The sequence below is a fragment of the Pleurodeles waltl genome, chromosome 10, assembly GCF_031143425.1.
Source record: "Pleurodeles waltl isolate 20211129_DDA chromosome 10, aPleWal1.hap1.20221129, whole genome shotgun sequence".
NCBI lineage: Eukaryota > Metazoa > Chordata > Amphibia > Caudata > Salamandridae > Pleurodeles > Pleurodeles waltl.
In genome coordinates this window covers 329559282-329584154 of record NC_090449.1, presented here as the reverse complement: position 1 = coordinate 329584154, position 24873 = coordinate 329559282, and the positions used below count along the sequence as shown (strand labels likewise).

Here is a 24873-nt window from a genome sequence, read left to right as displayed (position 1 = left end):
GCAAGCAGGAAGGAAGCCAAGGCATGGTGATCCTTTTTTTCTCCTGAGGCTAAAAATATTTTGCACAACAATGCTTTGAGTGGAATGAGGAATCTTCAAGCTTTGTGTATTTTGAGTAAAATTTGTGTGTTTTCTGCTAAAAAGGGTGTGTTGGGGATTTGGACCCGGACACCAACGAGCGAGGGCACAGAAGCACCACTGCTCAGACCCTGCTCCTAGGGTTGAGGGCAGAGAGTGGGCGAATACATCGCAAGGCAAGAAAATGCACATGGTTCTCTCTTCTGCAATATGACTAGAGTCATTTCCATGGTCGTCATCGAACATGACATAAAACGCCTCTATCCTTTAGACCTTTTGGCCCATAATTACAAGAGGATGACTGAGTGAGACGCTCTGCCAAATTTGGCAGCCTCGCACTCAGTCATTTTCAAAATGCAGGGAAGCGCCGTATTTAGTAGAATACAGCGCACCCCTGTGCTTCCCTCTGCGCCAGCTCTAAATTAGCTGCCGAGCACCAACGCAGCCATCCTTGCGCCATGGTACAAGGATGGCTGCGTGGAGGGGGAAATTGTTTTTGTTCAGGAAGGCACACCTTCCTGCACAACAGAAATCTTCAGTGGCGATATGTTCGTGCAGCACACATAGAAAGAGCAAAAATGAGGAGAAATGAAAACATTTCTGCTCGTTTCTCCACTATAACGACACCCATTGTATGGCGCTTGGATTTTGGCGCTGCCACAGATTTACAAAAACTCGTAAAACTGGAGCAGCATCAAAATGCTATGGTGTTGCAGTGGCCCACCCAGAGCAACGCCCATTGCACGCCCCTTCCAGGGAAAGGGCTGCGTGTGAAGGGGCCGTATTTACAAGGTGGTGTTAAGCCACAAAACGTGGTTGAACGGCGTCTTGTAAATACGGCACAGTACATAGTGCCACCGGGGCGTCACTAAAGATGATGTGCCGGTGGCGATAGGGCCTTGTAAGTCTGGCCCTTTCTTTGCTCAAGGTGTATGTTCTTGGTGAAGGTAGGAAAGCCATTTTCGCTCTCATACCTTCCTTCCTTGGCTGGCTTGACCACAGTAGGCCCAGGCTTCAATGGAAAGGTCAAAAAGGGAGCAACTGACTGCCGTAAGGTGTATCGTCTTCTCTTGGTGAGTTGAGACCGATGCCCTTGGAGCGTAGTACCTCACGATGGTGAGGGATAGACACAGCCTCTTTAATTTCAATTTACCTGTCAGGTGAGGTGGTAAATGCAAATAATGTGATAAAGCACAGCAACTTGCTGTTTCTGCCTGGCCTCGAACCAGGGACCTTTCGCGTGTAAGGCAAACGTGATAACCACTACACTACAGAAACAGACATGCCTGCTTACTTGCTTCATGTGGCTATGCATTGGACTGGAACCACTGCACTGGAAACAGACACACCTGCTTTCTTTATGTGGCTATGCTTTGGACTGGAATGCAAGGACTAAGGGACAATATTCATGACGCTCAAAGCTGAGCCTTTCTGACAGGATCTCTTCCTTTGGAAGAAAGGAACTGGGATCACTTTCATTCCAAGAGGTGATTTCAAAACCAGCCCTGCAATTACTTTGGAGAAGCACTGTGCATTTCATGTTCCAACGAGAAGTGCTGCTCCAACACAAAAAAGCAGTTAGAAAGAAATCCCGCACTTCTTCATCATGCCGAACTGCCTCGACACCAGTAGAAAGCATGCAATGCATTCCACCATGGCATCTTACAAGAGTGGAAAGCAGAAATACTCCTGTTTAAAAACAGATCGAACCTATGAAGGCACGGGCTCGTCCGGGATTTGAACCCGGGACCTCTCACACCCAAAGCGAGAATCATACCCCTAGACCAACGAGCCTGCTGCTGCAAAAGCCTTTCAAACATCTTCTGAAGTGTCTTTGTGAAAAAGCAGGGCCACTTGGAGACTCTCCTTCTAAGCGTGCCATAGCAATTGATGTTTTGTGCCAAGGGTTTTTTTTTTGCCTCTAGCAAGGCAAGAGGTAGTCAAGAAGCCCTATGCTAGCAAGCTGAACTGTGGCGCTGATGAGAAAAGCAGACCCTTTCTGGTAGTTGTACGCCTCCGCAGGACCTGGGCCCTTGCACCGTAGACTTCCAGACCAGAAGCACTGAAGGGCCTGCCATCTCTTGCGCCTGAGCCAGAGGAGCATGCCTCTTGTATTCAAGCACAATTGCTCGCTCAGTGCTCGATCAGGCGAGATTTATATGAGTGCCTCACAGGCCTGAAACACTCACCTGGGAGACGCGGGGTGGCTGAATTCCCAGAATGGCCTTCGATAGGAAAATCACCTCCTTTCCTCCCGACTCATTTCAGAATTGGGTGAAAATCGCAAGACAGTGTTCAGGGGTGCATGGGTACTGCCTACTCCCAGCTGCCTCTCTGTCTTCTTCATGTTAATTTCAAGTCACAAGGAGGGACCATTGCCATTCTGCTCCGCCCACCTAACCAGGAAACCCAGGTTGAGCTTGTCTGCCTGTTGTTGTTGCAGGGGCAGTGCCTTCTCTGCCCAAAAGTGGCAGGAGAGCCTCACTTCAAACGATGGAATCAACTGCTTAAGTAGAAACCAGCATGGTAGTTACAGTGATAAGGTGCAGCTCTAACTGAAGGCGTGACTGAGATGCCCCTTCCAGAAATACATGGAATGCTGATTGAGGGCCCAGCCGGAGGGTTGGTGGATTTCTTTTCATATGCTACAGCAGCTTGCAAAGATAGTGTTGTGGGGAGCTGGCTGTGCAAGCAGAGGAAGATTTAAGGGCAGAAAATAGACCTATCAGAAGTGCGATATGAACCCACAACTACATGAGCAAACCAGGATGCTTAGCTTAACTGAAGATCAAGCTCTCTTGAGGCTGCCGCCTTAGACCACTCGGCCATCCTGACAGCTGAGTCTGTGTTTAGGTCTGACTCCTCAGTCTGCACTTGTCGATGCTGCCGCTTGCAATGTTCCTATCAAGGTGACAGGTTTAAAGGCCCCACAATATAACATGGCCAAGAAAAAAAAAAGTAAAAAACAGAATAAGAAACCAGGCACATGCACGACTACGCAAAGATGCAGATAACTTTTTACCGGCCTGCAATAGTAATACAAGTTTTACACAGGTCACAAGTTTTTAAAGGCCATCCCTGAGTGAGACTAAGCTTTTAGGGAGCAAACACAAAAGCAGACACTGCCCATTGTTTCTGCCCGGTCTCGAACTGGGGACCTTTCGCGTGTTAGGCGAACGTGATAACCACTACACTACAGAAACAAGCATGAGGGCTTGACTGAAGGAGCAAAATTCCCCTCATATGTTTGCCCGATTGCCTCTATACTTGATCAGCAGTTGCTCGCAAAGCGAGGAGTAAGTGTGAAAATTGCAGCGTTGTCAGCCAGCAAGCGTACACTCAGATGTACTGAAAAGTCACAGCTGCGGGTAGAGACAAATATCTGATGCCTAAATGCCTGAAACCAGAGCCTGTGAAAGCATCACACAGAGCACACTGAAAGCAAGCAGGAAGGAAGCCAAGGCATGGTGATCCTTTTTTTCTCCTGAGGCTAAAAATATTTTGCACAACAATGCTTTGAGTGGAATGAGGAATCTTCAAGCTTTGTGTATTTTGAGTAAAATTTGTGTGTTTTCTGCTAAAAAGGGTGTGTTGGGGATTTGGACCCGGACACCAACGAGCGAGGGCACAGAAGCACCACTGCTCAGACCCTGCTCCTAGGGTTGAGGGCAGAGAGTGGCGAATACATCGCAAGGCAAGAAAATGCACATGGTTCTCTCTTCTGCAATATGACTAGAGTCATTTCCATGGTCGTCATCGAACATGACATAAAACGCCTCTATCCTTTAGACCTTTTGGCCCATAATTACAAGAGGATGACTGAGTGAGACGCTCTGCCAAATTTGGCAGCCTCGCACTCAGTCATTTTCAAAATGCAGGGAAGCGCCGTATTTAGTAGAATACAGCGCACCCCTGTGCTTCCCTCTGCGCCAGCTCTAAATTAGCTGCCGAGCACCAACGCAGCCATCCTTGCGCCATGGTACAAGGATGGCTGCGTGGAGGGGGAAATTGTTTTTGTTCAGGAAGGCACACCTTCCTGCACAACAGAAATCTTCAGTGGCGATATGTTCGTGCAGCACACATAGAAAGAGCAAAAATGAGGAGAAATGAAAACATTTCTGCTCGTTTCTCCACTATAACGACACCCATTGTATGGCGCTTGGATTTTGGCGCTGCCACAGATTTACAAAAACTCGTAAAACTGGAGCAGCATCAAAATGCTATGGTGTTGCAGTGGCCCACCCAGAGCAACGCCCATTGCACGCCCCTTCCAGGGAAAGGGCTGCGTGTGAAGGGGCCGTATTTACAAGGTGGTGTTAAGCCACAAAACGTGGTTGAACGGCGTCTTGTAAATACGGCACAGTACATAGTGCCACCGGGGCGTCACTAAAGATGATGTGCTGGTGGCGATAGTGCCTTGTAAGTCTGGCCCTTTCTTTGCTCAAGGTGTATGTTCTTGGTGAAGGTAGGAAAGCCATTTTCGCTCTCATACCTTCCTTCCTTGGCTGGCTTGACCACAGTAGGCCCAGGCTTCAATGGAAAGGTCAAAAAGGGAGCAACTGACTGCCGTAAGGTGTATCGTCTTCTCTTGGTGAGTTGAGACCGATGCCCTTGGAGCGTAGTACCTCACGATGGTGAGGGATAGACACAGCCTCTTTAATTTCAATTTACCTGTCAGGTGAGGTGGTAAATGCAAATAATGTGATAAAGCACAGCAACTTGCTGTTTCTGCCTGGCCTCGAACCAGGGACCTTTCGCGTGTAAGGCGAACGTGATAACCACTACACTACAGAAACAGACATGCCTGCTTATTTGCTTCATGTGGCTATGCATTGGACTGGAACCACTGCACTGGAAACAGACACACCTGCTTTCTTTATGTGGCTATGCTTTGGACTGGAATGCAAGGACTAAGGGACAATATTCATGACGCTCAAAGCTGAGCCTTTCTGACAGGATCTCTTCCTTTGGAAGAAAGGAACTGGGATCACTTTCATTCCAAGAGGTGATTTCAAAACCAGCCCTGCAATTACTTTGGAGAAGCACTGTGCATTTCATGTTCCAACGAGAAGTGCTGCTCCAACACAAAAAAGCAGTTAGAAAGAAATCCCGCACTCCTTCATCATGCCGAACTGCCTCGACACCAGTAGAAAGCATGCAATGAATTCCACCATGGCATCTTACAAGAGTGGAAAGCAGAAATACTCCTGTTTAAAAACAGATCGAACCTATGAAGGCACGGGCTCGTCCGGGATTTGAACCCGGGACCTCTCACACCCAAAGCGAGAATCATACCCCTAGACCAACGAGCCTGCTGCTGCAAAAGCCTTTCAAACATCTTCTGAAGTGTCTTTGTGAAAAAGCAGGGCCACTTGGAGACTCTCCTTCTAAGCGTGCCATAGCAATTGATGTTTTGTGCCAAGGGGTTTTTTTTTGCCTCTAGCAAGGCAAGAGGTAGTCAAGAAGCCCTATGCTAGCAAGCTGAACTGTGGCGCTGATGAGAAAAGCAGACCCTTTCTGGTAGTTGTACGCCTCCGCAGGACCTGGGCCCTTGCACCGTAGACTTCCAGACCAGAAGCACTGAAGGGCCTGCCATCTCTTGCGCCTGAGCCAGAGGAGCATGCCTCTTGTATTCAAGCACAATTGCTCGCTCAGTGCTCGATCAGGCGAGATTTATATGAGTGCCTCACAGGCCTGAAACACTCACCTGGGAGACGCGGGGTGGCTGAATTCCCAGAATGGCCTTCGATAGGAAAATCACCTCCTTTCCTCCCGACTCATTTCAGAATTGGGTGAAAATCGCAAGACAGTGTTCAGGGGTGCATGGGTACTGCCTACTCCCAGCTGCCTCTCTGTCTTCTTCATGTTAATTTCAAGTCACAAGGAGGGACCATTGCCATTCTGCTCCGCCCACCTAACCAGGAAACCCAGGTTGAGCTTGTCTGCCTGTTGTTGTTGCAGGGGCAGTGCCTTCTCTGCCCAAAAGTGGCAGGAGAGCCTCACTTCAAACGATGGAATCAACTGCTTAAGTAGAAACCAGCATGGTAGTTACAGTGATAAGGTGCAGCTCTAACAGAAGGCGTGACTGAGATGCCCCTTCCAGAAATACATGGAATGCTGATTGAGGGCCCAGCCGGAGGGTTGGTGGATTTCTTTTCATATGCTACAGCAGCTTGCAAAGATAGTGTTGTGGGGAGCTGGCTGTGCAAGCAGAGGAAGATTTAAGGGCAGAAAATAGACCTATCAGAAGTGCGATATGAACCCACAACTACATGAGCAAACCAGGATGCTTAGCTTAACTGAAGATCAAGCTCTCTTGAGGCTGCCGCCTTAGACCACTCGGCCATCCTGACAGCTGAGTCTGTGTTTAGGTCTGACTCCTCAGTCTGCACTTGTCGATGCTGCCGCTTGCAATGTTCCTATCAAGGTGACAGGTTTAAAGGCCCCACAATATAACATGGCCAAGAAAAAAAAAAGTAAAAAACAGAATAAGAAACCAGGCACATGCACGACTACGCAAAGATGCAGATAACTTTTTACCGGCCTGCAATAGTAATACAAGTTTTACACAGGTCACAAGTTTTTAAAGGCCATCCCTGAGTGAGACTAAGCTTTTAGGGAGCAAACACAAAAGCAGACACTGCCCATTGTTTCTGCCCGGTCTCGAACCGGGGACCTTTCGCGTGTTAGGCGAACGTGATAACCACTACACTACAGAAACAAGCATGAGGGCTTGACTGAAGGAGCAAAATTCCCCTCATATGTTTGCCCGATTGCCTCTATACTTGATCAGCAGTTGCTCGCAAAGCGAGGAGTAAGTGTGAAAATTGCAGCGTTGTCAGCCAGCAAGCGTACACTCAGATGTACTGAAAAGTCACAGCTGCGGGTAGAGACAAATATCTGATGCCTAAATGCCTGAAACCAGAGCCTGTGAAAGCATCACACAGAGCACACTGAAAGCAAGCAGGAAGGAAGCCAAGGCATGGTGATCCTTTTTTTCTCCTGAGGCTAAAAATATTTTGCACAACAATGCTTTGAGTGGAATGAGGAATCTTCAAGCTTTGTGTATTTTGAGTAAAATTTGTGTGTTTTCTGCTAAAAAGGGTGTGTTGGGGATTTGGACCCTGACACCAACGAGCGAGGGCACAGAAGCACCACTGCTCAGACCCTGCTCCTAGGGTTGAGGGCAGAGAGTGGGCGAATACATCGCAAGGCAAGAAAATGCACATGGTTCTCTCTTCTGCAATATGACTAGAGTCATTTCCATGGTCGTCATCGAACATGACATAAAACGCCTCTATCCTTTAGACCTTTTGGCCCATAATTACAAGAGGATGACTGAGTGAGACGCTCTGCCAAACTTGGCAGCCTCGCACTCAGTCATTTTCAAAATGCAGGGAAGCGCCGTATTTAGTAGAATACAGCGCACCCCTGTGCTTCCCTCTGCGCCAGCTCTAAATTAGCTGCCGAGCACCAACGCAGCCATCCTTGCGCCATGGTACAAGGATGGCTGCGTGGAGGGGGAAATTGTTTTTGTTCAGGAAGGCACACCTTCCTGCACAACAGAAATCTTCAGTGGCGATATGTTCGTGCAGCACACATAGAAAGAGCAAAAATGAGGAGAAATGAAAACATTTCTGCTCGTTTCTCCACTATAACGACACCCATTGTATGGCGCTTGGATTTTGGCGCTGCCACAGATTTACAAAAACTCGTAAAACTGGAGCAGCATCAAAATGCTATGGTGTTGCAGTGGCCCACCCAGAGCAACGCCCATTGCACGCCCCTTCCAGGGAAAGGGCTGCGTGTGAAGGGGCCGTATTTACAAGGTGGTGTTAAGCCACAAAACGTGGTTGAACGGCGTCTTGTAAATACGGCACAGTACATAGTGCCACCGGGGCGTCACTAAAGATGATGTGCCGGTGGCGATAGGGCCTTGTAAGTCTGGCCCTTTCTTTGCTCAAGGTGTATGTTCTTGGTGAAGGTAGGAAAGCCATTTTCGCTCTCATACCTTCCTTCCTTGGCTGGCTTGACCACAGTAGGCCCAGGCTTCAATGGAAAGGTCAAAAAGGGAGCAACTGACTGCCGTAAGGTGTATCGTCTTCTCTTGGTGAGTTGAGACCGATGCCCTTGGAGCGTAGTACCTCACGATGGTGAGGGATAGACACAGCCTCTTTAATTTCAATTTACCTGTCAGGTGAGGTGGTAAATGCAAATAATGTGATAAAGCACAGCAACTTGCTGTTTCTGCCTGGCCTCGAACCAGGGACCTTTCGCGTGTAAGGCGAACGTGATAACCACTACACTACAGAAACAGACATGCCTGCTTATTTGCTTCATGTGGCTATGCATTGGACTGGAACCACTGCACTGGAAACAGACACACCTGCTTTCTTTATGTGGCTATGCTTTGGACTGGAATGCAAGGACTAAGGGACAATATTCATGACGCTCAAAGCTGAGCCTTTCTGACAGGATCTCTTCCTTTGGAAGAAAGGAACTGGGATCACTTTCATTCCAAGAGGTGATTTCAAAACCAGCCCTGCAATTACTTTGGAGAAGCACTGTGCATTTCATGTTCCAACGAGAAGTGCTGCTCCAACACAAAAAAGCAGTTAGAAAGAAATCCCGCACTCCTTCATCATGCCGAACTGCCTCGACACCAGTAGAAAGCATGCAATGCATTCCACCATGGCATCTTACAAGAGTGGAAAGCAGAAATACTCCTGTTTAAAAACAGATCGAACCTATGAAGGCACGGGCTCGTCCGGGATTTGAACCCGGGACCTCTCACACCCAAAGCGAGAATCATACCCCTAGACCAACGAGCCTGCTGCTGCAAAAGCCTTTCAAACATCTTCTGAAGTGTCTTTGTGAAAAAGCAGGGCCACTTGGAGACTCTCCTTCTAAGCGTGCCATAGCAATTGATGTTTTGTGCCAAGGGTTTTTTTTTTGCCTCTAGCAAGGCAAGAGGTAGTCAAGAAGCCCTATGCTAGCAAGCTGAACTGTGGCGCTGATGAGAAAAGCAGACCCTTTCTGGTAGTTGTACGCCTCCGCAGGACCTGGGCCCTTGCACCGTAGACTTCCAGACCAGAAGCACTGAAGGGCCTGCCATCTCTTGCGCCTGAGCCAGAGGAGCATGCCTCTTGTATTCAAGCACAATTGCTCGCTCAGTGCTCGATCAGGCGAGATTTATATGAGTGCCTCACAGGCCTGAAACACTCACCTGGGAGACGCGGGGTGGCTGAATTCCCAGAATGGCCTTCGATAGGAAAATCACCTCCTTTCCTCCCGACTCATTTCAGAATTGGGTGAAAATCGCAAGACAGTGTTCAGGGGTGCATGGGTACTGCCTACTCCCAGCTGCCTCTCTGTCTTCTTCATGTTAATTTCAAGTCACAAGGAGGGACCATTGCCATTCTGCTCCGCCCACCTAACCAGGAAACCCAGGTTGAGCTTGTCTGCCTGTTGTTGTTGCAGGGGCAGTGCCTTCTCTGCCCAAAAGTGGCAGGAGAGCCTCACTTCAAACGATGGAATCAACTGCTTAAGTAGAAACCAGCATGGTAGTTACAGTGATAAGGTGCAGCTCTAACAGAAGGCGTGACTGAGATGCCCCTTCCAGAAATACATGGAATGCTGATTGAGGGCCCAGCCGGAGGGTTGGTGGATTTCTTTTCATATGCTACAGCAGCTTGCAAAGATAGTGTTGTGGGGAGCTGGCTGTGCAAGCAGAGGAAGATTTAAGGGCAGAAAATAGACCTATCAGAAGTGCGATATGAACCCACAACTACATGAGCAAACCAGGATGCTTAGCTTAACTGAAGATCAAGCTCTCTTGAGGCTGCCGCCTTAGACCACTCGGCCATCCTGACAGCTGAGTCTGTGTTTAGGTCTGACTCCTCAGTCTGCACTTGTCGATGCTGCCGCTTGCAATGTTCCTATCAAGGTGACAGGTTTAAAGGCCCCACAATATAACATGGCCAAGAAAAAAAAAAGTAAAAAACAGAATAAGAAACCAGGCACATGCACGACTACGCAAAGATGCAGATAACTTTTTACCGGCCTGCAATAGTAATACAAGTTTTACACAGGTCACAAGTTTTTAAAGGCCATCCCTGAGTGAGACTAAGCTTTTAGGGAGCAAACACAAAAGCAGACACTGCCCATTGTTTCTGCCCGGTCTCAAACCGGGGACCTTTCGCGTGTTAGGCGAACGTGATAACCACTACACTACAGAAACAAGCATGAGGGCTTGACTGAAGGAGCAAAATTCCCCTCATATGTTTGCCCGATTGCCTCTATACTTGATCAGCAGTTGCTCGCAAAGCGAGGAGTAAGTGTGAAAATTGCAGCGTTGTCAGCCAGCAAGCGTACACTCAGATGTACTGAAAAGTCACAGCTGCGGGTAGAGACAAATATCTGATGCCTAAATGCCTGAAACCAGAGCCTGTGAAAGCATCACACAGAGCACACTGAAAGCAAGCAGGAAGGAAGCCAAGGCATGGTGATCCTTTTTTTCTCCTGAGGCTAAAAATATTTTGCACAACAATGCTTTGAGTGGAATGAGGAATCTTCAAGCTTTGTGTATTTTGAGTAAAATTTGTGTGTTTTCTGCTAAAAAGGGTGTGTTGGGGATTTGGACCCGGACACCAACGAGCGAGGGCACAGAAGCACCACTGCTCAGACCCTGCTCCTAGGGTTGAGGGCAGAGAGTGGGCGAATACATCGCAAGGCAAGAAAATGCACATGGTTCTCTCTTCTGCAATATGACTAGAGTCATTTCCATGGTCGTCATCGAACATGACATAAAACGCCTCTATCCTTTAGACCTTTTGGCCCATAATTACAAGAGGATGACTGAGTGAGACGCTCTGCCAAATTTGGCAGCCTCGCACTCAGTCATTTTCAAAATGCAGGGAAGCGCCGTATTTAGTAGAATACAGCGCACCCCTGTGCTTCCCTCTGCGCCAGCTCTAAATTAGCTGCCGAGCACCAACGCAGCCATCCTTGCGCCATGGTACAAGGATGGCTGCGTGGAGGGGGAAATTGTTTTTGTTCAGGAAGGCACACCTTCCTGCACAACAGAAATCTTCAGTGGCGATATGTTCGTGCAGCACACATAGAAAGAGCAAAAATGAGGAGAAATGAAAACATTTCTGCTCGTTTCTCCACTATAACGACACCCATTGTATGGCGCTTGGATTTTGGCGCTGCCACAGATTTACAAAAACTCGTAAAACTGGAGCAGCATCAAAATGCTATGGTGTTGCAGTGGCCCACCCAGAGCAACGCCCATTGCACGCCCCTTCCAGGGAAAGGGCTGCGTGTGAAGGGGCCGTATTTACAAGGTGGTGTTAAGCCACAAAACGTGGTTGAACGGCGTCTTGTAAATACGGCACAGTACATAGTGCCACCGGGGCGTCACTAAAGATGATGTGCCGGTGGCGATAGGGCCTTGTAAGTCTGGCCCTTTCTTTGCTCAAGGTGTATGTTCTTGGTGAAGGTAGGAAAGCCATTTTCGCTCTCATACCTTCCTTCCTTGGCTGGCTTGACCACAGTAGGCCCAGGCTTCAATGGAAAGGTCAAAAAGGGAGCAACTGACTGCCGTAAGGTGTATCGTCTTCTCTTGGTGAGTTGAGACCGATGCCCTTGGAGCGTAGTACCTCACGATGGTGAGGGATAGACACAGCCTCTTTAATTTCAATTTACCTGTCAGGTGAGGTGGTAAATGCAAATAATGTGATAAAGCACAGCAACTTGCTGTTTCTGCCTGGCCTCGAACCAGGGACCTTTCGCGTGTAAGGCGAACGTGATAACCACTACACTACAGAAACAGACATGCCTGCTTATTTGCTTCATGTGGCTATGCATTGGACTGGAACCACTGCACTGGAAACAGACACACCTGCTTTCTTTATGTGGCTATGCTTTGGACTGGAATGCAAGGACTAAGGGACAATATTCATGACGCTCAAAGCTGAGCCTTTCTGACAGGATCTCTTCCTTTGGAAGAAAGGAACTGGGATCACTTTCATTCCAAGAGGTGATTTCAAAACCAGCCCTGCAATTACTTTGGAGAAGCACTGTGCATTTCATGTTCCAACGAGAAGTGCTGCTCCAACACAAAAAAGCAGTTAGAAAGAAATCCCGCACTCCTTCATCATGCCGAACTGCCTCGACACCAGTAGAAAGCATGCAATGCATTCCACCATGGCATCTTACAAGAGTGGAAAGCAGAAATACTCCTGTTTAAAAACAGATCGAACCTATGAAGGCACGGGCTCGTCCGGGATTTGAACCCGGGACCTCTCACACCCAAAGCGAGAATCATACCCCTAGACCAACGAGCCTGCTGCTGCAAAAGCCTTTCAAACATCTTCTGAAGTGTCTTTGTGAAAAAGCAGGGCCACTTGGAGACTCTCCTTCTAAGCGTGCCATAGCAATTGATGTTTTGTGCCAAGGGTTTTTTTTTTGCCTCTAGCAAGGCAAGAGGTAGTCAAGAAGCCCTATGCTAGCAAGCTGAACTGTGGCGCTGATGAGAAAAGCAGACCCTTTCTGGTAGTTGTACGCCTCCGCAGGACCTGGGCCCTTGCACCGTAGACTTCCAGACCAGAAGCACTGAAGGGCCTGCCATCTCTTGCGCCTGAGCCAGAGAAGCATGCCTCTTGTATTCAAGCACACTTGCTCGCTCAGTGCTCGATCAGGCGAGATTTATATGAGTTCCTCACAGGCCTGAAACACTCACCTGGGAGACGCGGGGTGGCTGAATTCCCAGAATGGCCTTCGATAGGAAAATCACCTCCTTTCCTCCCGACTCATTTCAGAATTGGGTGAAAATCACAAGACAGTGTTCAGGGGTGCATGGGTACTGCCTACTCCCAGCTGCCTCTCTGTCTTCTTCATGTTAATTTCAAGTCACAAGGAGGGACCATTGCCATTCTGCTCCGCCCACCTAACCAGGAAACCCAGGTTGAGCTTGTCTGCCTGTTGTTGTTGCAGGGGCAGTGCCTTCTCTGCCCAAAAGGGGCAGGAGAGCCTCACTTCAAACGATGGAATCAACTGCTTAAGTAGAAACCAGCATGGTAGTTACAGTGATAAGGTGCAGCTCTAACAGAAGGCGTGACTGAGATGCCCCTTCCAGAAATACATGGAATGCTGATTGAGGGCCCAGCCGGAGGGTTGGTGGATTTCTTTTCATATGCTACAGCAGCTTGCAAAGATAGTGTTGTGGGGAGCTGGCTGTGCAAGCAGAGGAAGATTTAAGGGCAGAAAATAGACCTATCAGAAGTGCGATATGAACCCACAACTACATGAGCAAACCAGGATGCTTAGCTTAACTGAAGATCAAGCTCTCTTGAGGCTGCCGCCTTAGACCACTCGGCCATCCTGACAGCTGAGTCTGTGTTTAGGTCTGACTCCTCAGTCTGCACTTGTCGATGCTGCCGCTTGCAATGTTCCTATCAAGGTGACAGGTTTAAAGGCCCCACAATATAACATGGCCAAGAAAAAAAAAAGTAAAAAACAGAATAAGAAACCAGGCACATGCACGACTACGCAAAGATGCAGATAACTTTTTACCGGCCTGCAATAGTAATACAAGTTTTACACAGGTCACAAGTTTTTAAAGGCCATCCCTGAGTGAGACTAAGCTTTTAGGGAGCAAACACAAAAGCAGACACTGCCCATTGTTTCTGCCCGGTCTCGAACCGGGGACCTTTCGCGTGTTAGGCGAACGTGATAACCACTACACTACAGAAACAAGCATGAAGGCTTGACTGAAGGAGCAAAATTCCCCTCATATGTTTGCCCGATTGCCTCTATACTTGATCAGCAGTTGCTCGCAAAGCGAGGAGTAAGTGTGAAAATTGCAGCGTTGTCAGCCAGCAAGCGTACACTCAGATGTACTGAAAAGTCACAGCTGCGGGTAGAGACAAATATCTGATGCCTAAATGCCTGAAACCAGAGCCTGTGAAAGCATCACACAGAGCACACTGAAAGCAAGCAGGAAGGAAGCCAAGGCATGGTGATCCTTTTTTTCTCCTGAGGCTAAAAATATTTTGCACAACAATGCTTTGAGTGGAATGAGGAATCTTCAAGCTTTGTGTATTTTGAGTAAAATTTGTGTGTTTTCTGCTAAAAAGGGTGTGTTGGGGATTTGGACCCGGACACCAACGAGCGAGGGCACAGAAGCACCACTGCTCAGACCCTGCTCCTAGGGTTGAGGGCAGAGAGTGGGCGAATACATCGCAAGGCAAGAAAATGCACATGGTTCTCTCTTCTGCAATATGACTAGAGTCATTTCCATGGTCGTCATCGAACATGACATAAAACGCCTCTATCCTTTAGACCTTTTGGCCCATAATTACAAGAGGATGACTGAGTGAGACGCTCTGCCAAATTTGGCAGCCTCGCACTCAGTCATTTTCAAAATGCAGGGAAGCGCCGTATTTAGTAGAATACAGCGCACCCCTGTGCTTCCCTCTGCGCCAGCTCTAAATTAGCTGCCGAGCACCAACGCAGCCATCCTTGCGCCATGGTACAAGGATGGCTGCGTGGAGGGGGAAATTGTTTTTGTTCAGGAAGGCACACCTTCCTGCACAACAGAAATCTTCAGTGGCGATATGTTCGTGCAGCACACATAGAAAGAGCAAAAATGAGGAGAAATGAAAACATTTCTGCTCGTTTCTCCACTATAACGACACCCATTGTATGGCGCTTGGATTTTGGCGCTGCCACAGATTTACAAAAACTCGTAAAACTGGAGCAGCATCAAAATGCTATGGTGTTGCAGTGGCCCACCCAGAGCAACGCCCATTGCACGCCCCTTCCAGGGAAAGGGCTGCGTGTGAAGGGGCCGTATTTACAAGGTGGTGTTAAGCCACAAAACGTGGTTGAACGGCGTCTTGTAAATACGGCACAGTACATAGTGCCACCGGGGCGTCACTAAAGATGATGTGCCGGTGGCGATAGGGCCTTGTAAGTCTGGCCCTTTCTTTGCTCAAGGTGTATGTTCTTGGTGAAGGTAGGAAAGCCATTTTCGCTCTCATACCTTCCTTCCTTGGCTGGCTTGACCACAGTAGGCCCAGGCTTCAATGGAAAGGTCAAAAAGGGAGCAACTGACTGCCGTAAGGTGTATCGTCTTCTCTTGGTGAGTTGAGACCGATGCCCTTGGAGCGTAGTACCTCACGATGGTGAGGGATAGACACAGCCTCTTTAATTTCAATTTACCTGTCAGGTGAGGTGGTAAATGCAAATAATGTGATAAAGCACAGCAACTTGCTGTTTCTGCCTGGCCTCGAACCAGGGACCTTTCGCGTGTAAGGCGAACGTGATAACCACTACACTACAGAAACAGACATGCCTGCTTATTTGCTTCATGTGGCTATGCATTGGACTGGAACCACTGCACTGGAAACAGACACACCTGCTTTCTTTATGTGGCTATGCTTTGGACTGGAATGCAAGGACTAAGGGACAATATTCATGACGCTCAAAGCTGAGCCTTTCTGACAGGATCTCTTCCTTTGGAAGAAAGGAACTGGGATCACTTTCATTCCAAGAGGTGATTTCAAAACCAGCCCTGCAATTACTTTGGAGAAGCACTGTGCATTTCATGTTCCAACGAGAAGTGCTGCTCCAACACAAAAAAGCAGTTAGAAAGAAATCCCGCACTCCTTCATCATGCCGAACTGCCTCGACACCAGTAGAAAGCATGCAATGCATTCCACCATGGCATCTTACAAGAGTGGAAAGCAGAAATACTCCTGTTTAAAAACAGATCGAACCTATGAAGGCACGGGCTCGTCCGGGATTTGAACCCGGGACCTCTCACACCCAAAGCGAGAATCATACCCCTAGACCAACGAGCCTGCTGCTGCAAAAGCCTTTCAAACATCTTCTGAAGTGTCTTTGTGAAAAAGCAGGGCCACTTGGAGACTCTCCTTCTAAGCGTGCCATAGCAATTGATGTTTTGTGCCAAGGGTTTTTTTTTTGCCTCTAGCAAGGCAAGAGGTAGTCAAGAAGCCCTATGCTAGCAAGCTGAACTGTGGCGCTGATGAGAAAAGCAGACCCTTTCTGGTAGTTGTACGCCTCCGCAGGACCTGGGCCCTTGCACCGTAGACTTCCAGACCAGAAGCACTGAAGGGCCTGCCATCTCTTGCGCCTGAGCCAGAGGAGCATGCCTCTTGTATTCAAGCACAATTGCTCGCTCAGTGCTCGATCAGGCGAGATTTATATGAGTGCCTCACAGGCCTGAAACACTCACCTGGGAGACGCGGGGTGGCTGAATTCCCAGAATGGCCTTCGATAGGAAAATCACCTCCTTTCCTCCCGACTCATTTCAGAATTGGGTGAAAATCGCAAGACAGTGTTCAGGGGTGCATGGGTACTGCCTACTCCCAGCTGCCTCTCTGTCTTCTTCATGTTAATTTCAAGTCACAAGGAGGGACCATTGCCATTCTGCTCCGCCCACCTAACCAGGAAACCCAGGTTGAGCTTGTCTGCCTGTTGTTGTTGCAGGGGCAGTGCCTTCTCTGCCCAAAAGTGGCAGGAGAGCCTCACTTCAAACGATGGAATCAACTGCTTAAGTAGAAACCAGCATGGTAGTTACAGTGATAAGGTGCAGCTCTAACAGAAGGCGTGACTGAGATGCCCCTTCCAGAAATACATGGAATGCTGATTGAGGGCCCAGCCGGAGGGTTGGTGGATTTCTTTTCATATGCTACAGCAGCTTGCAAAGATAGTGTTGTGGGGAGCTGGCTGTGCAAGCAGAGGAAGATTTAAGGGCAGAAAATAGACCTATCAGAAGTGCGATATGAACCCACAACTACATGAGCAAACCAGGATGCTTAGCTTAACTGAAGATCAAGCTCTCTTGAGGCTGCCGCCTTAGACCACTCGGCCATCCTGACAGCTGAGTCTGTGTTTAGGTCTGACTCCTCAGTCTGCACTTGTCGATGCTGCCGCTTGCAATGTTCCTATCAAGGTGACAGGTTTAAAGGCCCCACAATATAACATGGCCAAGAAAAAAAAAAGTAAAAAACAGAATAAGAAACCAGGCACATGCACGACTACGCAAAGATGCAGATAACTTTTTACCGGCCTGCAATAGTAATACAAGTTTTACACAGGTCACAAGTTTTTAAAGGCCATCCCTGAGTGAGACTAAGCTTTTAGGGAGCAAACACAAAAGCAGACACTGCCCATTGTTTCTGCCCGGTCTCGAACCGGGGACCTTTCGCGTGTTAGGCGAACGTGATAACCACTACACTACAGAAACAAGCATGAGGGCTTGACTGAAGGAGCAAAATTCCCCTCATATGTTTGCCCGATTGCCTCTATACTTGATCAGCAGTTGCTCGCAAAGCGAGGAGTAAGTGTGAAAATTGCAGCGTTGTCAGCCAGCAAGCGTACACTCAGATGTACTGAAAAGTCACAGCTGCGGGTAGAGACAAATATCTGATGCCTAAATGCCTGAAACCAGAGCCTGTGAAAGCATCACACAGAGCACACTGAAAGCAAGCAGGAAGGAAGCCAAGGCATGGTGATCCTTTTTTTCTCCTGAGGCTAAAAATATTTTGCACAACAATGCTTTGAGTGGAATGAGGAATCTTCAAGCTTTGTGTATTTTGAGTAAAATTTGTGTGTTTTCTGCTAAAAAGGGTGTGTTGGGGATTTGGACCCGGACACCAACGAGCGAGGGCACAGAAGCACCACTGCTCAGACCCTGCTCCTAGGGTTGAGGGCAGAGAGTGGGCGAATACATCGCAAGGCAAGAAAATGCACATGGTTCTCTCTTCTGCAATATGACTAGAGTCATTTCCATGGTCGTCATCGAACATGACATAAAACGCCTCTATCCTTTAGACCTTTTGGCCCATAATTACAAGAGGATGACTGAGTGAGACGCTCTGCCAAATTTGGCAGCCTCGCACTCAGTCATTTTCAAAATGCAGGGAAGCGCCGTATTTAGTAGAATACAGCGCACCCCTGTGCTTCCCTCTGCGCCAGCTCTAAATTAGCTGCCGAGCACCAACGCAGCCATCCTTGCGCCATGGTACAAGGATGGCTGCGTGGAGGGGGAAATTGTTTTTGTTCAGGAAGGCACACCTTCCTGCACAACAGAAATCTTCAGTGGCGATATGTTCGTGCAGCACACATAGAAAGAGCAAAAATGAGGAGAAATGAAAACATTTCTGCTCGTTTCTCCACTATAACGACACCCATTGTATGGCGCTTGGATTTTGGCGCTGCCACAGATTTACAAAAACTCGTAAAACTGGAGCAGCATCAAAATGCTATGGTGTTGCAGTGGCCCACCCAGAGCAATGCCCATTGCACGCCCCTTCCAGGGAAAGGGCTGCGTGTGAAGGGGCCGTATTTACAAGGTGGTGTTAAGCCACAAAACGTGGTTGAACGGCGTCTTGTAAATACGGCACAGTACATAGTGCCACCGGGGCGTCACTAAAGATGATGTGCCGGTGGCGATAGGGCCTTGTAAGTCTGGCCCTTTCTTTGCTCAAGGTGTATGTTCTTGGTGAAGGTAGGAAAGCCATTTTCGCTCTCATACCTTCCTTCCTTGGCTGGCTTGACCACAGTAGGCCCAGGCTTCAATGGAAAGGTCAAAAAGGGAGCAACTGACTGCCGTAAGGTGTATCGTCTTCTCTTGGTGAGTTGAGACCGATGCCCTTGGAGCGTAGTACCTCACGATGGTGAGGGATAGACACAGCCTCTTTAATTTCAATTTACCTGTCAGGTGAGGTGGTAAATGCAAATAATGTGATAAAGCACAGCAACTTGCTGTTTCTGCCTGGCCTCGAACCAGGGACCTTTCGCGTGTAAGGCGAACGTGATAACCACTACACTACAGAAACAGACATGCCTGCTTATTTGCTTCATGTGGCTATGCATTGGACTGGAACCACTGCACTGGAAACAGACACACCTGCTTTCTTTATGTGGCTATGCTTTGGACTGGAATGCAAGGACTAAGGGACAATATTCATGACGCTCAAAGCTGAGCCTTTCTGACAGGATCTCTTCCTTTGGAAGAAAGGAACTGGGATCACTTTCATTCCAAGAGGTGATTTCAAAACCAGCCCTGCAATTACTTTGGAGAAGCACTGTGCATTTCATGTTCCAACGAGAAGTGCTGCTCCAACACAAAAAAGCAGTTAGAAAGAAATCCCGCACTCCTTCATCATGCCGAACTGCCTCGACACCAGTAGAAAGCATGCAATGCATTCCACCATGGCATCTTACAAGAGTGGAAAGCAGAAATACTCCTGTTTAAAAACAGATCGAACCTATGAAGGCACGGGCTCGTCCGGGATTTGAACCCGGGACCTCTCACACCCAAAGCGAGAATCATACCCCTAGACCAACGAGCCTGCTGCTGCAAAAGCCTTTCAAACATCTTCTGAAGTGTCTTTGTGAAAAAGCAGGGCCACTTGGAGACTCTCCTTCTAAGCGTGCCATAGCAATTGATGTTTTGTGCCAAGGGTTTTTTTTTTGCCTCTAGCAAGGCAAGAGGTAGTCAAGAAGCCCTATGCTAGCAAGCTGAACTGTGGCGCTGATGAGAAAAGCAGACCCTTTCTGGTAGTTGTACGCCTCCGCAGGACCTGGGCCCTTGCACCGTAGACTTCCAGACCAGAAGCACTGAAGGGCCTGCCATCTCTTGCGCCTGAGCCAGAGGAGCATGCCTCTTGTATTCAAGCACAATTGCTCGCTCAGTGCTCGATCAGGCGAGATTTATATGAGTGCCTCACAGGCCTGAAACACTCACCTGGGAGACGCGGGGTGGCTGAATTCCCAGAATGGCCTTCGATAGGAAAATCACCTCCTTTCCTCCCGACTCATTTCAGAATTGGGTGAAAATCGCAAGACAGTGTTCAGGGGTGCATGGGTACTGCCTACTCCCAGCTGCCTCTCTGTCTTCTTCATGTTAATTTCAAGTCACAAGGAGGGACCATTGCCATTCTGCTCCGCCCACCTAACCAGGAAACCCAGGTTGAGCTTGTCTGCCTGTTGTTGTTGCAGGGGCAGTGCCTTCTCTGCCCAAAAGTGGCAGGAGAGCCTCACTTCAAACGATGGAATCAACTGCTTAAGTAGAAACCAGCATGGTAGTTACAGTGATAAGGTGCAGCTCTAACAGAAGGCGTGACTGAGATGCCCCTTCCAGAAATACATGGAATGCTGATTGAGGGCCCAGCCGGAGGGTTGGTGGATTTCTTTTCATATGCTACAGCAGCTTGCAAAGATAGTGTTGTGGGGAGCTGGCTGTGCAAGCAGAGGAAGATTTAAGGGCAGAAAATAGACCTATCAGAAGTGCGATATGAACCCACAACTACATGAGCAAACCAGGATGCTTAGCTTAACTGAAGATCAAGCTCTCTTGAGGCTGCCGCCTTAGACCACTCGGCCATCCTGACAGCTGAGTCTGTGTTTAGGTCTGACTCCTCAGTCTGCACTTGTCGATGCTGCCGCTTGCAATGTTCCTATCAAGGTGACAGGTTTAAAGGCCCCACAATATAACATGGCCAAGAAAAAAAAAAGTAAAAAACAGAATAAGAAACCAGGCACATGCACGACTACGCAAAGATGCAGATAACTTTTTACCGGCCTGCAATAGTAATACAAGTTTTACACAGGTCACAAGTTTTTAAAGGCCATCCCTGAGTGAGACTAAGCTTTTAGGGAGCAAACACAAAAGCAGACACTGCCCATTGTTTCTGCCCGGTCTCGAACCGGGGACCTTTCGCGTGTTAGGCGAACGTGATAACCACTACACTACAGAAACAAGCATGAGGGCTTGACTGAAGGAGCAAAATTCCCCTCATATGTTTGCCCGATTGCCTCTATACTTGATCAGCAGTTGCTCGCAAAGCGAGGAGTAAGTGTGAAAATTGCAGCGTTGTCAGCCAGCAAGCGTACACTCAGATGTACTGAAAAGTCACAGCTGCGGGTAGAGACAAATATCTGATGCCTAAATGCCTGAAACCAGAGCCTGTGAAAGCATCACACAGAGCACACTGAAAGCAAGCAGGAAGGAAGCCAAGGCATGGTGATCCTTTTTTTCTCCTGAGGCTAAAAATATTTTGCACAACAATGCTTTGAGTGGAATGAGGAATCTTCAAGCTTTGTGTATTTTGAGTAAAATTTGTGTGTTTTCTGCTAAAAAGGGTGTGTTGGGGATTTGGACCCGGACACCAACGAGCGAGGGCACAGAAGCACCACTGCTCAGACCCTGCTCCTAGGGTTGAGGGCAGAGAGTGGGCGAATACATCGCAAGGCAAGAAAATGCACATGGTTCTCTCTTCTGCAATATGACTAGAGTCATTTCCATGGTCGTCATCGAACATGACATAAAACGCCTCTATCCTTTAGACCTTTTGGCCCATAATTACAAGAGGATGACTGAGTGAGACGCTCTGCCAAATTTGGCAGCCTCGCAATCAGTCATTTTCAAAATGCAGGGAAGCGCCGTATTTAGTAGAATACAGCGCACCCCTGTGCTTCCCTCTGCGCCAGCTCTAAATTAGCTGCCGAGCACCAACGCAGCCATCCTTGCGCCATGGTACAAGGATGGCTGCGTGGAGGGGGAAATTGTTTTTGTTCAGGAAGGCACACCTTCCTGCACAACAGAAATCTTCAGTGGCGATATGTTCGTGCAGCACACATAGAAAGAGCAAAAATGAGGAGAAATGAAAACATTTCTGCTCGTTTCTCCACTATAACGACACCCATTGTATGGCGCTTGGATTTTGGCGCTGCCACAGATTTACAAAAACTCGTAAAACTGGAGCAGCATCAAAATGCTATGGTGTTGCAGTGGCCCACCCAGAGCAACGCCCATTGCACGCCCCTTCCAGGGAAAGGGCTGCGTGTGAAGGGGCCGTATTTACAAGGTGGTGTTAAGCCACAAAACGTGGTTGAACGGCGTCTTGTAAATACGGCACAGTACATAGTGCCACCGGGGCGTCACTAAAGATGATGTGCCGGTGGCGATAGGGCCTTGTAAGTCTGGCCCTTTCTTTGCTCAAGGTGTATGTTCTTGGTGAAGGTAGGAAAGCCATTTTCGCTCTCATACCTTCCTTCCTTGGCTGGCTTGACCACAGTAGGCCCAGGCTTCAATGGAAAGGTCAAAAAGGGAGCAACTGACTGCCGTAAGGTGTATCGTCTTCTCTTGGTGAGTTGAGACCGATGCCCTTGGAGCGTAGTACCTCACGATGGTGAGGGATAGACACAGCCTCTTTAATTTCAATTTACCTGTCAGGTGAGGTGGTAAATGCAAATAATGTGATAAAGCACAGCAACTTGCTGTTTCTGCCTGGCCTCGAACCAGGGACCTTTCACGTGTAAGGCGAACGTGATAACCACTACACTACAGAAACAGACATGCCTGCTTATTTGCTTCATGTGGCTATGCATTGGACTGGAACCACTGCACTGGAAACAGACACACCTGCTTTCTTTATGTGGCTATGCTTTGGACTGGAATGCAAGGACTAAGGGACAATATTCATGACGCTCAAAGCTGAGCCTTTCTGACAGGATCTCTTCCTTTGGAAGAAAGGAACTGGGATCACTTTCATTCCAAGAGGTGATTTCAAAACCAGCCCTGCAATTACTTTGGAGAAGCACTGTGCATTTCATGTTCCAACGAGAAGTGCTGCTCCAACACAAAAAAGCAGTTAGAAAGAAATCCCGCACTCCTTCATCATGCCGAACTGCCTCGACACCAGTAGAAAGCATGCAATGCATTCCACCATGGCATCTTACAAGAGTGGAAAGCAGAAATACTCCTGTTTAAAAACAGATCAAACCTATGAAGGCACGGGCTCGTCCAGGATTTGAACCCGGGACCTCTCACACCCAAAGCGAGAATCATACCCCTAGACCAACGAGCCTGCTGCTGCAAAAGCCTTTCAAACATCTTCTGAAGTGTCTTTGTGAAAAAGCAGGGCCACTTGGAGACTCTCCTTCTAAGTGTGCCATAGCAATTGATGTTTTGTGCCAAGGGTTTTTTTTTTGCCTCTAGCAAGGCAAGAGGTAGTCAAGAAGCCCTATGCTAGCAAGCTGAACTGTGGCGCTGATGAGAAAAGCAGACCCTTTCTGGTAGTTGTACGCCTCCGCAGGACCTGGGCCCTTGCACCGTAGACTTCCAGACCAGAAGCACTGAAGGGCCTGCCATCTCTTGCGCCTGAGCCAGAGGAGCATGCCTCTTGTATTCAAGCACAATTGCTCGCTCAGTGCTCGATCAGGCGAGATTTATATGAGTGCCTCACAGGCCTGAAACACTCACCTGGGAGACGCGGGGTGGCTGAATTCCCAGAATGGCCTTCGATAGGAAAATCACCTCCTTTCCTCCCGACTCATTTCAGAATTGGGTGAAAATCGCAAGACAGTGTTCAGGGGTGCATGGGTACTGCCTACTCCCAGCTGCCTCTCTGTCTTCTTCATGTTAATTTCAAGTCACAAGGAGGGACCATTGCCATTCTGCTCCGCCCACCTAACCAGGAAACCCAGGTTGAGCTTGTCTGCCTGTTGTTGTTGCAGGGGCAGTGCCTTCTCTGCCCAAAAGTGGCAGGAGAGCCTCACTTCAAACGATGGAATCAACTGCTTAAGTAGAAACCAGCATGGTAGTTACAGTGATAAGGTGCAGCTCTAACAGAAGGCGTGACTGAGATGCCCCTTCCAGAAATACATGGAATGCTGATTGAGGGCCCAGCCGGAGGGTTGGTGGATTTCTTTTCATATGCTACAGCAGCTTGCAAAGATAGTGTTGTGGGGAGCTGGCTGTGCAAGCAGAGGAAGATTTAAGGGCAGAAAATAGACCTATCAGAAGTGCGATATGAACCCACAACTACATGAGCAAACCAGGATGCTTAGCTTAACTGAAGATCAAGCTCTCTTGAGGCTGCCGCCTTAGACCACTCGGCCATCCTGACAGCTGAGTCTGTGTTTAGGTCTGACTCCTCAGTCTGCACTTGTCGATGCTGCCGCTTGCAATGTTCCTATCAAGGTGACAGGTTTAAAGGCCCCACAATATAACATGGCCAAGAAAAAAAAAAGTAAAAAACAGAATAAGAAACCAGGCACATGCACGACTACGCAAAGATGCAGATAACTTTTTACCGGCCTGCAATAGTAATACAAGTTTTACACAGGTCACAAGTTTTTAAAGGCCATCCCTGAGTGAGACTAAGCTTTTAGGGAGCAAACACAAAAGCAGACACTGCCCATTGTTTCTGCCCGGTCTCAAACCGGGGACCTTTCGCGTGTTAGGCGAACGTGATAACCACTACACTACAGAAACAAGCATGAGGGCTTGACTGAAGGAGCAAAATTCCCCTCATATGTTTGCCCGATTGCCTCTATACTTGATCAGCAGTTGCTCGCAAAGCGAGGAGTAAGTGTGAAAATTGCAGCGTTGTCAGCCAGCAAGCGTACACTCAGATGTACTGAAAAGTCACAGCTGCGGGTAGAGACAAATATCTGATGCCTAAATGCCTGAAACCAGAGCCTGTGAAAGCATCACACAGAGCACACTGAAAGCAAGCAGGAAGGAAGCCAAGGCATGGTGATCCTTTTTTTCTCCTGAGGCTAAAAATATTTTGCACAACAATGCTTTGAGTGGAATGAGGAATCTTCAAGCTTTGTGTATTTTGAGTAAAATTTGTGTGTTTTCTGCTAAAAAGGGTGTGTTGGGGATTTGGACCCGGACACCAACGAGCGAGGGCACAGAAGCACCACTGCTCAGACCCTGCTCCTAGGGTTGAGGGCAGAGAGTGGGCG

The 24873-nt window shown here is 48.3% G+C and overlaps 21 non-coding genes across 21 annotated transcripts; all 21 read right to left on the bottom strand.

Annotated features, from left to right (window-relative positions):
- Nucleotides 1-1283: 1283 nt before the first annotated feature.
- Nucleotides 1284-1356, bottom strand: TRNAV-UAC (transfer RNA valine (anticodon UAC)). Its single transcript has one exon. It is a non-coding gene; the product is annotated as a tRNA-Val (tRNA).
- A 444-nt stretch (nucleotides 1357-1800) lies between these two features.
- On the bottom strand, nucleotides 1801-1872 carry TRNAP-UGG (transfer RNA proline (anticodon UGG)). Its single transcript has one exon. It is a non-coding gene; the product is annotated as a tRNA-Pro (tRNA).
- Nucleotides 1873-3208: 1336 nt separating this feature from the next.
- TRNAV-AAC (transfer RNA valine (anticodon AAC)) lies at nucleotides 3209-3281 on the bottom strand. Its single transcript has one exon. It is a non-coding gene; the product is annotated as a tRNA-Val (tRNA).
- A 1520-nt stretch (nucleotides 3282-4801) lies between these two features.
- TRNAV-UAC (transfer RNA valine (anticodon UAC)) lies at nucleotides 4802-4874 on the bottom strand. Its single transcript has one exon. It is a non-coding gene; the product is annotated as a tRNA-Val (tRNA).
- A 444-nt stretch (nucleotides 4875-5318) lies between these two features.
- Nucleotides 5319-5390, bottom strand: TRNAP-UGG (transfer RNA proline (anticodon UGG)). The gene has a single exon. It is a non-coding gene; the product is annotated as a tRNA-Pro (tRNA).
- Nucleotides 5391-6726: 1336 nt separating this feature from the next.
- On the bottom strand, nucleotides 6727-6799 carry TRNAV-AAC (transfer RNA valine (anticodon AAC)). Its single transcript has one exon. It is a non-coding gene; the product is annotated as a tRNA-Val (tRNA).
- A 1521-nt stretch (nucleotides 6800-8320) lies between these two features.
- Nucleotides 8321-8393, bottom strand: TRNAV-UAC (transfer RNA valine (anticodon UAC)). The gene has a single exon. It is a non-coding gene; the product is annotated as a tRNA-Val (tRNA).
- Nucleotides 8394-8837: 444 nt separating this feature from the next.
- TRNAP-UGG (transfer RNA proline (anticodon UGG)) lies at nucleotides 8838-8909 on the bottom strand. Its single transcript has one exon. It is a non-coding gene; the product is annotated as a tRNA-Pro (tRNA).
- Nucleotides 8910-10245: 1336 nt separating this feature from the next.
- On the bottom strand, nucleotides 10246-10318 carry TRNAV-AAC (transfer RNA valine (anticodon AAC)). Its single transcript has one exon. It is a non-coding gene; the product is annotated as a tRNA-Val (tRNA).
- A 1521-nt stretch (nucleotides 10319-11839) lies between these two features.
- On the bottom strand, nucleotides 11840-11912 carry TRNAV-UAC (transfer RNA valine (anticodon UAC)). Its single transcript has one exon. It is a non-coding gene; the product is annotated as a tRNA-Val (tRNA).
- A 444-nt stretch (nucleotides 11913-12356) lies between these two features.
- TRNAP-UGG (transfer RNA proline (anticodon UGG)) lies at nucleotides 12357-12428 on the bottom strand. The gene has a single exon. It is a non-coding gene; the product is annotated as a tRNA-Pro (tRNA).
- A 1336-nt stretch (nucleotides 12429-13764) lies between these two features.
- Nucleotides 13765-13837, bottom strand: TRNAV-AAC (transfer RNA valine (anticodon AAC)). The gene has a single exon. It is a non-coding gene; the product is annotated as a tRNA-Val (tRNA).
- Nucleotides 13838-15358: 1521 nt separating this feature from the next.
- Nucleotides 15359-15431, bottom strand: TRNAV-UAC (transfer RNA valine (anticodon UAC)). Its single transcript has one exon. It is a non-coding gene; the product is annotated as a tRNA-Val (tRNA).
- Nucleotides 15432-15875: 444 nt separating this feature from the next.
- Nucleotides 15876-15947, bottom strand: TRNAP-UGG (transfer RNA proline (anticodon UGG)). Its single transcript has one exon. It is a non-coding gene; the product is annotated as a tRNA-Pro (tRNA).
- A 1336-nt stretch (nucleotides 15948-17283) lies between these two features.
- TRNAV-AAC (transfer RNA valine (anticodon AAC)) lies at nucleotides 17284-17356 on the bottom strand. Its single transcript has one exon. It is a non-coding gene; the product is annotated as a tRNA-Val (tRNA).
- A 1521-nt stretch (nucleotides 17357-18877) lies between these two features.
- Nucleotides 18878-18950, bottom strand: TRNAV-UAC (transfer RNA valine (anticodon UAC)). The gene has a single exon. It is a non-coding gene; the product is annotated as a tRNA-Val (tRNA).
- A 444-nt stretch (nucleotides 18951-19394) lies between these two features.
- On the bottom strand, nucleotides 19395-19466 carry TRNAP-UGG (transfer RNA proline (anticodon UGG)). Its single transcript has one exon. It is a non-coding gene; the product is annotated as a tRNA-Pro (tRNA).
- Nucleotides 19467-20802: 1336 nt separating this feature from the next.
- On the bottom strand, nucleotides 20803-20875 carry TRNAV-AAC (transfer RNA valine (anticodon AAC)). Its single transcript has one exon. It is a non-coding gene; the product is annotated as a tRNA-Val (tRNA).
- A 1521-nt stretch (nucleotides 20876-22396) lies between these two features.
- On the bottom strand, nucleotides 22397-22469 carry TRNAV-UAC (transfer RNA valine (anticodon UAC)). Its single transcript has one exon. It is a non-coding gene; the product is annotated as a tRNA-Val (tRNA).
- Nucleotides 22470-22913: 444 nt separating this feature from the next.
- On the bottom strand, nucleotides 22914-22985 carry TRNAP-UGG (transfer RNA proline (anticodon UGG)). The gene has a single exon. It is a non-coding gene; the product is annotated as a tRNA-Pro (tRNA).
- Nucleotides 22986-24321: 1336 nt separating this feature from the next.
- On the bottom strand, nucleotides 24322-24394 carry TRNAV-AAC (transfer RNA valine (anticodon AAC)). Its single transcript has one exon. It is a non-coding gene; the product is annotated as a tRNA-Val (tRNA).
- Between the last annotated feature and the right edge of the window lie 479 nt (nucleotides 24395-24873).